Raw genomic sequence first — 12,153 nt, 5'->3', positions numbered from 1 at the left:
GAGAGAGAGAGAGAGAGAGAGAGAGAGAGAGAGAGAGAGAGAGAGAGAGAGAGAGAGAGAGAGAGAGAGAGGAAGAAGCATTTTTCCCTTACTAGCATCCACCACCTCCCCCGGCCACGTACATCACTTTCTCCTGCAATAATGATGGCTGTAGTCATAGAGATAATTGTGGTCGAATGGTTTTCTGTGTCAGCTAGGGCCAAGTGGTGTGCAATTGAAAAACTGAAACAAATATTTGAGGGAGGATGTTTTTCTTCTCTCTCGCTATCTCTTTCTTTCTCTCTCTTGTTTCTTCTCCCTGCAGATAGAATGGAAAGGGTCTTGAGGGAAGAGACCGTGTAAGTAACCGCTGTTTGGTAATTACCTCGAATGTGCCTCCTCATGGCCGGCAGCCAATCGTTGGTCGCCTCTGTGTTGGAGGAGCTATCGTCTTGGCAATGATATTTGATCTCTCTTTATCGTGTTGGTTCTCTTTTCATGAAGGGTTGTGGGGATAGATTAGTGCCCAATGGTTAACAGAAAACACCAAGGACCCAGTCACATATAGTATGTGAATCCTTGTTGAGGGCCCTAGTACATATGGATGGGTTTTTGTCATATAGGTTAGCCTGTGGTAATGGACAGAGAGGACAGTGTTACTGGCAACATTTTCTTCACAGGTGCATTTATTACATTGAGGTGTGTGTGTGTGTGTGTGTGTGTGTGTGTGTGTGTGTGTTCTTGTCTGTGTGTTTTTGTGTGTACAAACAAAAATAGACAAGAACATCTCAAGAACAGGACTACATGCAATGAACCATTCACTCATCATCCTGTTTGTTCATCGAAACGTGGCTCTCACGTCTGTCCAGATCTTTATCAATCTCATTCTGATTCCTTTATACTCACCGACTTTAAACAATTTGTCCTTACTTGTCTTGCACTTCATCAGGGTTAGGTAGCAGAGAGCTGCCTTCATATGTAGTTGACTTAACTCACAATGCAGTGCCGAGCTAAATCCATGAAACATTGCCCCGTGGATACATCCACGGGGCAATGAACATAAAGAGGCAGTGAACACAGCAGATATTACAGGAAACAGATACATGCTCACAGGGAAACAACTGTTGGCTGTGATGCTTCTATTATTTCTCCACAATAGCATTTGTTTAGGATTATAAAAAAACTATTGCAGATTTTGTCTGCATTACAATCATTAATGTCATTTTTTTCTATCTATGGTCTATAGATACTACATAAACCAAATATCATTACATCTATTAGTGTGTTATACTGTAATTGCTTGATATGGACTTGTTTTTTAATTAGATTATGCAAATTGGTCGCTACTAATTGGTAATAGTAACCAGAGCAGAAAGAAACGTCAGTCTTCAAATATCATTGCCTCTGTAGTAATTGTCTATAAGTAACTGTATATCATGAATATGAATTGTGGTTCTCCAGTCATTAAGTAAAAGCAGCTAAATTGAAATATTGAATTGCAGGAGTATGTCATACTAGATCTGCATTATTGAATGGCCTGTAGGTTCAATAGTTATTCCCATTGGCTTTGAATCAAATATTATATTCAGATTCACAACTGAAGCCAGTATCTTTGAAGTGACATTATAGTGACATTATAGTGACATTATAGTGACCATGCACCTGCTTCCTATTTGCATTGTCATTTAATGCTGTTCATGTTAGCAGGATATTTTTGTGACCAATTGACCTGAACATGAAAAACTGAGCCCTAATTATACTGTGCAGTTGCAGGGATTTTTCTGCCATTGAAATACTTGGGTGGGCAGTGTAAAAAATTTTATAATGTAGCTTTAAAACTGCAAAGATTTCTCTCGGCTCCATGAAGAAATTCGTAGATGTCACGCCCTGACCGTAGAGAGCTTTTTATATCTCTATTTTGGTTTGGTCAGGGTGTGATTTGGGTGGGCATTCTATGTTCATTTTCTATGTTTTGTATTTCTTTGTTGTTTGGCCGGTTGTGGTTCTCAATCAGAGGCAGTTGTCTATCGTTGTCTCTGATTGAGAACCATACTTAGGTAGCCTTTTCCCACATGGTTTTTGTGGGTAGTTATTTTCTGTTTAGCTGTTTTGTTTGCCTGACAGAACTGTTCGCTTTTGTTCTCCTGTTTGTTGTTTTTGTTCGATTGTTTTTTTGGATTAAATCATGAACACTTCCCACGCTGCGCTTGGTCCACACCTTCTTCATACGACGACCGTTACAGTAGAATTGCAGGTCCCACAGGCCCTAGTGAATAACGTGTCTCCCTGTATTGTGCGTGGCACCACGTCAGGTCATGTGTTCGGCCCCGGACAGGGCTCCTTCCTCAATATCGAGCTGGTCAGTGAGAAGACGGCTGCATACTGGTGCCATGGTGTCAAAGAGCTGAAGGCAGACTTCCCCAAGAACGTGAGTTCACTCTTGTCCACAGATACCATTTTCATGCTATCGCGCTGAACCATACTGTAATGACAGAGAAACTCTCTTTTCACATAGTCCTTTCCAGCGCACTTCCAGTAACAACTGTGGTGGATGTGTAACCAGGCCAGCACAGTACAGCTCAGTTTGGCCTGGCTTGGTTCAGTTCAGTATTGTAAAAAGGGTAGTAGTGTGGAGACGAATTGATATTTTATTTACCAATTGAAGACTCTAACTTTCTTTCTCAGCATAGAGGAATTAGCCAATGTCCCTCAAACTATTTTTGGATCCAACTGCAGTTTCATCAGTTTTGAGGATATTTAGTCCAGAATGAATTACAGTAAAACATGCAGAGTCTGTCCCATTGAACATAATACCCAGCTTCCTGTATGGATGATTACTGTATATCTGTGTCAGTCTATCCCATTTAGCCTACAGTGATTACACTGTATTACACTGCTATGCTTCCACATCAAGCTCAGGTCCAGGTATCCTCTTTACAACTGACCACTTCCAACCTTCATCCTCCTGTTATTTCCTTACCTGAATGCCTGAGCTCCCTACCAGCCAGTCCCCTTGTCCCATCCTCCCCAAACTAGTTACCATTTCAGCAAAACATAAATATTTATATCTCATTGAGAGGCAGCCATTAATAATTTTCCTTCCCATATTATTCCCATTAATTATTTCTGTTTTCCTCCCCAACTTCCCAAAATGCTCCACAACGTTCCTCTACCCTCGTCAGCATGAAGTGACCTTGTAGGTCAAAGTCCTCGGTCCGCCAAGCGCAATCCGGGTTGCTTTGAAATGCGTCCTCGGCAGAGGCAGAACCAAACTCATCACAGCGCGTGCCTCCCCGAGGTTAAAGGTCACTTGCGTATGCCGCTCTGCAAAATGAATACTCAGAGAAGGGGAATGAATAATAGCAAAGCCCTCTCCAAATGATGTGAAATTGTTGGGACTGGGGAGATTGAGACACCTCTTTCTCACAGGGACTGATTGAGACTGTGGAGTGGTCTGTCTGTATCGGGTTTTACAAGCAGCGGGCACACCTGTACTATTGCTACACTGACAGAGAGAGAGAGAGCGAGCGAGACCGAGGGGGGGGGACATTGACAGAAAGAGAGGGATAAAGAGAGACAGATAGAAAAAAACTGACATAAATAGAGAGAGGGAGAGAGAGCAAAAGGGAAACAGAAAGTGAGAGAGAGGGACGTGGAAAGACTGTGAAAAGGTGCAGCCCCACCCCCCCCTTTTTTAATATCTCCATATCAGCAGTGATTGACAGTTGCCGTGGTGCCGGGGGTCCCTGGAGAGGCAGTGTAGAGGGTGTTGGTGGATGGGATCACTTACTCACTCTGCTCCATTATTAAAGAGATAACAGGAGGATCCCCCTGCTCGACTCTGCTAGACTGTGCTCTGCTCCTCACAGAGACGGACAGACAGAGGGGCGTGCGGGTGGGCTGGAGGACGGGAAGGCAGACAGACAGACAAACAGGCAGGCAGGCAGACGAACAACCACACGGCTCACTCTACGGGATGGAGTTTAGCCAGGACTATTCCGCTGCATTGTCTGTAGGTCTATGTCTGTCTCTATGTCTGTCTCTATGTCTGTCTCTATGTCTGTCTCTACGTCTGTCTGTACGTCAATCTCTACGTCTGGCTGTACGTCAATCTCTACATCCGGCTGTACGTCAATCTCTACATCCGGCTGTACGTCAATCTCTACATCTGGCTGTACGTCAATCTCTACATCTGGCTGTACGTCAATCTCTACATCTGACTGTACGTCAATCTCTAAATCTGGCTGTACGTCAATCTCTACATCTGGCTGTACGTCAATCTCTACGTCAGTCTCCACGTCTATCTCTCCGTCTGGCTGTACGTCTATCCCTACGTCTGTCTCTACGTCTGGCAGTACGTCTGTCTCCGCGTCTGTCTCTACGTCTGGATTTACGTCTGTCTCTAAGCCTGGATGTATGTCTGTCTCTACGTCTTGCTGTACGTCTGGCTGTATGTCTGGCTGTACGTCTGGCTGTACGTCTGTCCTACTCGTGGATGTACGTCTGTCTCTAAGCCTGGATGTATGTCTGTCTCTACGTCTTGCTGTACGTCTGGCTGTATGTCTGGCTGTACGTCTGGCTGTACGTCTGTCTATACCTATGTCTCTACGTCTGTCTATACCTATGTCTCTACGTCTGGCTGTAAGTATGTCTCTACATCTGGCTCTACGTCTGTCTCTTTACATCTGTCTCTTTACGTCTGTCTCTACACGTCTGTCTCTTTACGTCTGTCTCTACGTCTGTCTCTTTACGTCTGTCTCTACGTCTGTCTCTACCCCCATTTCTAAATCTAGATGTATGTCTATCTTTACATCTATCTCTACGTCTGTCTCTAGGTCTGGCTATACATCTGGCTGTACGTCAATCTCTACGTCTGGCTCTACGTCTGGCTCTCTACGTCTGGCTCTCTACGTCTGTCTCTCTATGTCTGTCTCTCTACGTCTGTCTCTACGTCTGTCTATACCTATGTCTCTACGTCTGGCTGTACGTCTGGCTGTAAGTATGTCTCTACATCTGGCTCTACGTCTGTCTCTTTACGTCTGTCTCTTTACGTCTGTCTCTACGTCTGACTCTACACGTCTGTCTCTTTACGTCTGTCTCTACGTCTGTCTCTACCCCTATCTCTAAGTCTGGATGCACATCTGTCTCTATGTCTATCTTTACATCTATCTCTACGTCAGGCTATACATCTGGCTGTACGTCAATCTCTACGTCTGTCTCTCTGCGTCTGACTCTCTGCGTCTGTCTCTCTGCGTCTGTCTCTGCGTCTTGCTGTACGTCTGTCTCTATGTCTGGCTGTTCGTCTTGCTGTACGTCTGTCTCTACGTCTATATCTACGTCTGTCTCTACGTCTGTCTCTACGTCTGGCTGTTCGTCTTGCTGTACGTCTGTCTCTACGTCTATATCTACGTCTGTCTCTACGTCTGTCTCTACATCTGGCTGTACTTCTGTCTCTACATCTGGCTGTACGTCTGTCTCTACGTCTGTCTAAGTCTGTCTAAGTCTGTCTAAGTCTGTCTACATCTGTCTTTACGTCTGTCTCTACATCTGTCTCTACATCTGTCTCTACATCTGTCTCTACATCTGTCTATGTCTGTCTCTACGTCTGGCTGTACGTCTATCTCTACGTCTTGCTGTACGTCTGTCTCTGTAGGTTCAAACCTACATTAATAATCCCCAGTGATCCAGAGACTCATTCTCAGAAGTAACCTCACACAACTCAACATCCCCTTCTTTCCCTCTCCTTCCCCTCTCTACATCAATGTGTGCAGATGCTGAAGATGTTTTCCCTCTATATTAATGTGTGTCGATACTAAAGACGTTTTCCCAACAACAGTCTGGCCAAGTAAGTAAGTAGCATGGTAAGTAGCATGTGCCACATGAGAGTGGTTCAGTCGGAGGAAACTTTGCAGTAAACTATGCATTAATTTCCCCTTCAACTGGCCCAGAATCAATATTTGCAGTTGAATAGCCAAGTCCCAAGGTAGAAAGGATGAAGGGCTATCACAAGTATCTAACAAAGATGGAGGATCTATAAAATCAAACACACACTTAGTTGCAGTATATCACAGGCAGGCATGTCCCTCTGTGCATTATGGACACATCTGCCCATTTGTTTCCTTTCAAACCCAAAGCAGTGAGAGGGAGAGTGTTGTATCTCCCCTGCTTTATAGGTAGATTGTAGTTTCCAATGACAGTGGAAAACAGTTGTGCGGCRGACTGATGGAGTTTTCAAAAGACACATTATATTGTTCCTCTGTTATTCTCTCAGATGGTTGTGCATTCTTTGAAACCACTATGTGCTTGGCACATAAATAAGGTGAAATCAGAGTTCTTCGTTGTTCTTTACGCTCTCCCCCTTCCGCCCTCTCTTTCTTTCTTTCACTCTATTTCTATCCTTTTCAGATTGTCATCTCTAGCATCATGTATAGTTACAATAAAGCTGACTGGATTGAGCTTGCTTAAATGGCATAGGTGAGTCTGTTTTGTCTTGTCTACAATGCTGGGCATATCCATTTGTTTTCTTTTGTGCTGACCGTTTTGTACCGAACAAATTGATTTACATGAGTTCCTTTGTCTTCTCTAAAAGACATAACAGAGAGATTTTGTTTTTTGTGTGTCAATATGTTAAAAATAAGTTCTCACAACAGATACCTCAAAGAGTATCACTCTAAAATAGACCGGCATCCATATTCATGGCTTAAAGCCTCATTGGTTTCTTTGCGAAAAAGTGTTATCTTACATTAAATTTGCATTAGATAATATCGGATTTCCGTCTGAGGCACCAGAACCCACTGTGCTCACAAACTGTGGAATAAATCATAAAATGTTTTTTGTTCGTATTTTTCTCCTTAGATGTGGACGTTTGCCCCTGAAATCTATCATTCCTTCTCAGCTTCGCTTTGTCACTTCACATTGCCCTATTGAACTTTAGTTTTTTTTACGTGGAACCAACACTGGTGAAACCAACACTGTTGTGTTTGCATCAGGCATGCTAAAACCACTGTGTTGATTGATATAGTAGTAGTATAGTATTTCATTGTGGTCGATTGTAGCTCAGCTACACATGTGTGTATGTGTGTATGTGTGTATGTATGCATATATATGACTGTAACTTGCTTTGGATACTAGTCTGCTAAATGGATTAAATTATTGCTACTACAACAACACAACATGGCAGCAACACAACATGGTAGCAACACAACAACAACATGGTACAACACAACATGGTGGCAGCACAAACATGGTACAAAAGGTAGAGACAACAATACATCAGCCATCAGATTTGCCACCAATGCTCCTTAGAGGAGTAAAGAGTGCAGTGATGTGTCCTATAAGGAGCATTGGTGGCAAATCTGATGGCTGAATGGTAAAGAACATCTAGCCGCTCGAGAGCACCTTTACTCGACGATCTATAAATTACGTCTCCGTAATCTAGCATGGGTAAGATGGTCATCTGAATCAGGGTTAGTTTGGCAGCTGGGGTGAAAGAGGAGCGATTACAATAGAGGAAACCAAGTCTAGATTTAACTTTAGCCTGCAGCTTGGATATGTGATGAGAGAAGGACAATGTACCGTCTAGCCATAGTCCCAAGTTAATTTATTTAACCTTTATTTAACTAGGCAAGTCAGTTAAGAACAAAATCTTATTTACAATGACGGCCTACCAAAAGGCAAAAGGCCTCCTGCGGGGACGGAGGCTGGGATTAAAAATAAAAATAAATTAAATAAAAATATAGGACAAGCCACACATCACGATATAAGAGACAACACAACACTACATAATGAGAGACCTAAGACAACAACATAGCATTGCAGCAACACATAACACAGCATAGTAGCAACACAACAACATGGTAGCAAGACAACATGGCAGCAGCACAACATGGTAGCAGCACAAAACAGGGTACAAAAAATATTGGGCACAGACAACAGCACAAATGGCAAGAAGGTAGAGACAACAATACATCACTCGAAGCAGCCACAACTGTCAGTAAGAGTGTCCATGACTGAGTCTTTGAATGAAGAGATTGAGATAAAACTGTCCAGTTTGAGTGTTTGTTGCAGCTCGTTCCAGTCGCAAGCTACAGTGAACTGAAAAGACGAGCAACCCAGGGATGTGTGCGCTTTGGGGACCTTTAACAGAATGTGACTGGCAGAACGGGCGTTGTATGTGGAAGATGAGGGCTGCAGTAGATATCTTAGATAGGGGGAGTGAGGCCTAAGAAGGTTTTATAAATAAACATCAACCAGTGGGCGACGAGTACACAGAGGTGACCAGTTTACAGAAGTGTAAAGAGTGCAGTGATGTATCCTATAAGGAGCATTGGTGGCAAATCTGATGGCCGAATGGTAAAGAACATTTAGCCACTCGAGAGCACCCTTACCTGCCCATCTATAAATTACGTCTCCGTAATCTAGCATGGGTAGGATGGTCATCTGAATTAGGGTTAGTTTGGCAGCCGGGGTGAAGAAGGAGCGAATACGATAGAGGAAACCAAGTCTAGATTTAAATTTAGCCTGCAGCTTTGATGTGTGCTGAGAGAAGGAAGTGTATCGTCAAGATATACTCCCAAGTACTTGTATGAGGTGACTACCTCAAGCTGTAAACCCTCAGAGGTAGTAATCACACCTGTGGGGAGAGGGACATTCTTCTTACCAAACCACATGACCTATGATTTGGAGGTGTTCAGAACAAGGGCAGAGAAAGCTTGTTGGACACTAAGAAAGCTTTGTTGTAGAGCGTTTAACACAAAATCCGGGGAGGGGTCAGCTGGGTATAAGACTGTATCATCTGCATATAAATGGATGAGAGAGCTTCCTACTGCCTGAGCTATGTTGTTGATGTAAATTGAGAAGAGCGTGGGGCCTAGGATTGAGCCTTGGGGTACACCCTTGGTGACAGGCAGTGGCTGAGACAGCAGATGTTCTGACTTTATACACTGCACTCTTTGAGAGAGGTAGTTAGCAAACCAGGCCAAAGACCCCTCAGAGACACCAATACTCCTTAGCCGGCCCACAAGAATGGAATGGTCTACATCAAAAGCTTTGGCCAAGTCAATAAAAATAGCAGCACAACATTGCTTAGAATCAAGGGCAATGGTGACGTCATTAAGGACCTATAAGGTTGCAGTGACACATCCACAACCTGAGTAGAAACCAGATTGCATACCAGAGAGAACACTATAGACATACAGAAAGCCAGTCTGTTGATTATTGACAAGTTTTTCCAACACTTTTGATAAAAACAGGGCAAGATAGAAAATGGCCTATAACAATTAGGATCAGCTTGATCTCCTCCTTTAAATAAAGGATGAACCATGGCTGCCTTCCAAGCACTGAGAACCTCCCTAGAGAGGAGAGACAGGCTAATGATGATAAGGGCTGCAACCTTAAACAAGAAAGGACCCAGATGCTTTTTTAAGGTCAAGTTTAAGGAGCTTCTTTAGCACCTCAGACTCAGTGAACACATGCAGGGAGAAGCTGTGTAGCGGGGCAGGTGGAAAAGATGGAGGAGCATCAGGGCTAGTTGCATTAGAAGGGCTGGGAAATGAGGAAGTGTTGGACAGGCAAGGAGGCGTGTCAAATAGGAATCCTGACTTAATGAAGTGGTGATTAAAGAGCTCAGCCATATGCTCCTTGTCAGTAACAACCACATCATCAACATTAAGGGACATGTGCAGCTGTGAGGAAGAGGGTTTATTCTCCAAGTCTTTCAGCATTTTCCAGAACTTCTTGGGGTTTGACCCACAGAGAGAGAACTGATCCTTAAAATAACTAACTTTGTCCTTCCGGCTAGCCTGAGTGCACTTATTTCTCATTTGCTTGAACGACAGCCAGACAGCCTGAGTATGCCTGTGCCGAGCCTTTCACCAAATAGTGTTCTAGAGGTGGAGTAATTCTGCCAGATCACAGTCGAACCAGGGGCTGAACCTGTTTCTCATTTTCTTCATGGGAGCGTGCTTGTTAACAATACCACTGAAATATTTTAAAAAAGAAGGTCCAAGCGTCTTCGACAGAGGGGAAGAAGCTGATTCTATACCAATTTACATGAAGGAAGGCTTACTCATTAAAGTTTTTCAGCAAGCATCTGACAAATCAGGACAGGTCGTTTAACTGAGCAGCCATTATGAACACAGGCCGTAAAACAGTGATCAATAAGGTCATTACAGAAAACACCAGACTGATACCAATAAGGATTATTTGTGAGGATAAAATCAAAGAGAGTAGAATTCTCTGGGTGTTTGAAGTCATACCTTTTGGGATTGGTAATAATCCCATTGCTTTAAGACTTGGTCAGGTGCTTTAAGCCTGTCCCAGTTTAGGTCACCTAGAAGGACAAATTCAGACTTAGCGTAAGGGGCCAGGAGAGAGCTTAGGGCAAATGAGTACAGGCTGGTGCTGATAGTGGATGATAACACCCAGCAACAGTCAACAAAGAGCTGTTTGAAAGCATAATGCTTCAAACAGGCAAATCAAATTGTTTGGTGACAGACTTGGTGGAGATCTGTCTAGCCGAAAAAAAGTTATAACCAGAAAGGTTAACATCAGTGTTCAGAACACTTTCTTAACCATTTCTCAGTAATGACCAACACATCTGGATAGGAGCTGTGAAACCACACTTTCAATTGATACATTTTAGGTAATAAGCTTCTAGTGTTAACTTGAAAACCTTTTACGAGAGCAGAAATCAAGTCAGAATTGGGGCTAGCAACAGTAGACGGGCCAGGGTGTACACTCACATTTCCAGATATCATCAGCAGTAATACAATCAGGGCACGGCAGAGGACAGGGAGAGCTTTGCAGTGTTGATTTTTTTATGACATTTGAATGTGCATCAGATGGCAACAAGATCATATTGTACAGCAATTTCATCAGGTAACATGAATACAAAGCTGGCGAGAGGTGATTAGAATAGGATGGAAGGCCAAGAGTCGTGAGTGTGGGAACAAACATTGTTTGTCCCACAGTCGGGTAAATGAGCAAGTTCATAGTCAACAAAGCGTACAGGAGTCATGGAGCAATTAGCACAAAGCACAAGAAAAAAGTTAACCTTTACAGCCCCGGCGTTCCGCTAGCAGAACTCCTCCCACATTCCACTGAAAAGGCAGAGCGCGAAATTCAAAAAATATTTTTTWGAAATATTTAACTTTCACACATTAACAAGTCCAATACAGCAAATGAAAGATACACATCTTGTGAATCCAGTCAACATGTCCGATTTTTAAAATGTTTTACAGCGAAAACACCACATATATTTATGTTAGCTCACCACCAAATACAAAAAAGGACAGACATTTTTCACAGCACAGGTAGCATGCACGAAACCAACCAAACTAACCAAGAACCAACCAAACTAACCAAGAAACAACGTCATCAGATGACAGTCCTATAACATGTTACACAATAAATCTATGTTTTGTTCGAAAAATTTGCATATTTGAGGTAAAATCAGTTTTACATTGCTGCTACCATCACAGCTACCGTCAGAAATAGCACGAAGCAGCCAGAGTAATTATAGAGACCACGTGAAATACCTAAATACTCATCATAAACATTTCTGAAAAACGATGGTGTACAGCAAATTAAAGACAAACTCTTGTGATCCAGCAATATTTCGATTTTTTAAGTGTTTTACAGCGAAAACACATATAGCATTATATTAGCTTACTACAATAGCCTACACACAACCGCATCATTCATCAAGGCACGTTAGCGATAGCAATAGGCACGTTAGCGATAGCAATAGGCACGTTAGCGTTAGCGAATAAACCAGCAAATATATAAATTTTCACTAACCTTCTAAACCTTCCTCAGATGACAGTCCTATAACATCAGGTTATACATACACTTATGTTTTGTTCGAAAATGTGCATATTTAGAGCTGAAATCGGTGGTTATCCATTATGCTAACATAGCATATTTTTCCAGAATGTGCGGATATTTCTATAGACTCTCACCTATTCTGACCAAATAGCTATTCAAAACATTACAAAATACATGTTGTATAGGAAATGATAGATACACTAGTTTTAATGCAATCGCAGTGTTAGAATTCTAAAAATTCTTCATTACGACAGGCTTACGTTATGGCGAGATAGTGCCCAAAACCTGGGCGCAAACTACTAAGTACACAGTTCAACAGATATATGAAATAGCATCACAAAATGGGTC

General features: G+C 42.7%; 1 pseudogene; it reads left to right on the top strand.

Annotated features, from left to right (window-relative positions):
• The window catches only part of LOC111979058 (dihydropyrimidine dehydrogenase [NADP(+)]-like), a 184,137-nt pseudogene that overhangs the window by 100,323 nt on the left and 71,661 nt on the right, over positions 1–12,153 (top strand).

This window comes from Salvelinus sp. IW2-2015, linkage group LG19 (genome assembly GCF_002910315.2).
Source record: "Salvelinus sp. IW2-2015 linkage group LG19, ASM291031v2, whole genome shotgun sequence".
In the NCBI taxonomy this organism is placed as follows: domain Eukaryota; kingdom Metazoa; phylum Chordata; class Actinopteri; order Salmoniformes; family Salmonidae; genus Salvelinus; species Salvelinus sp. IW2-2015.
Note: the sequence above shows the minus strand (reverse complement) of the source record. Positions and strands in the feature narration are given on the sequence as shown.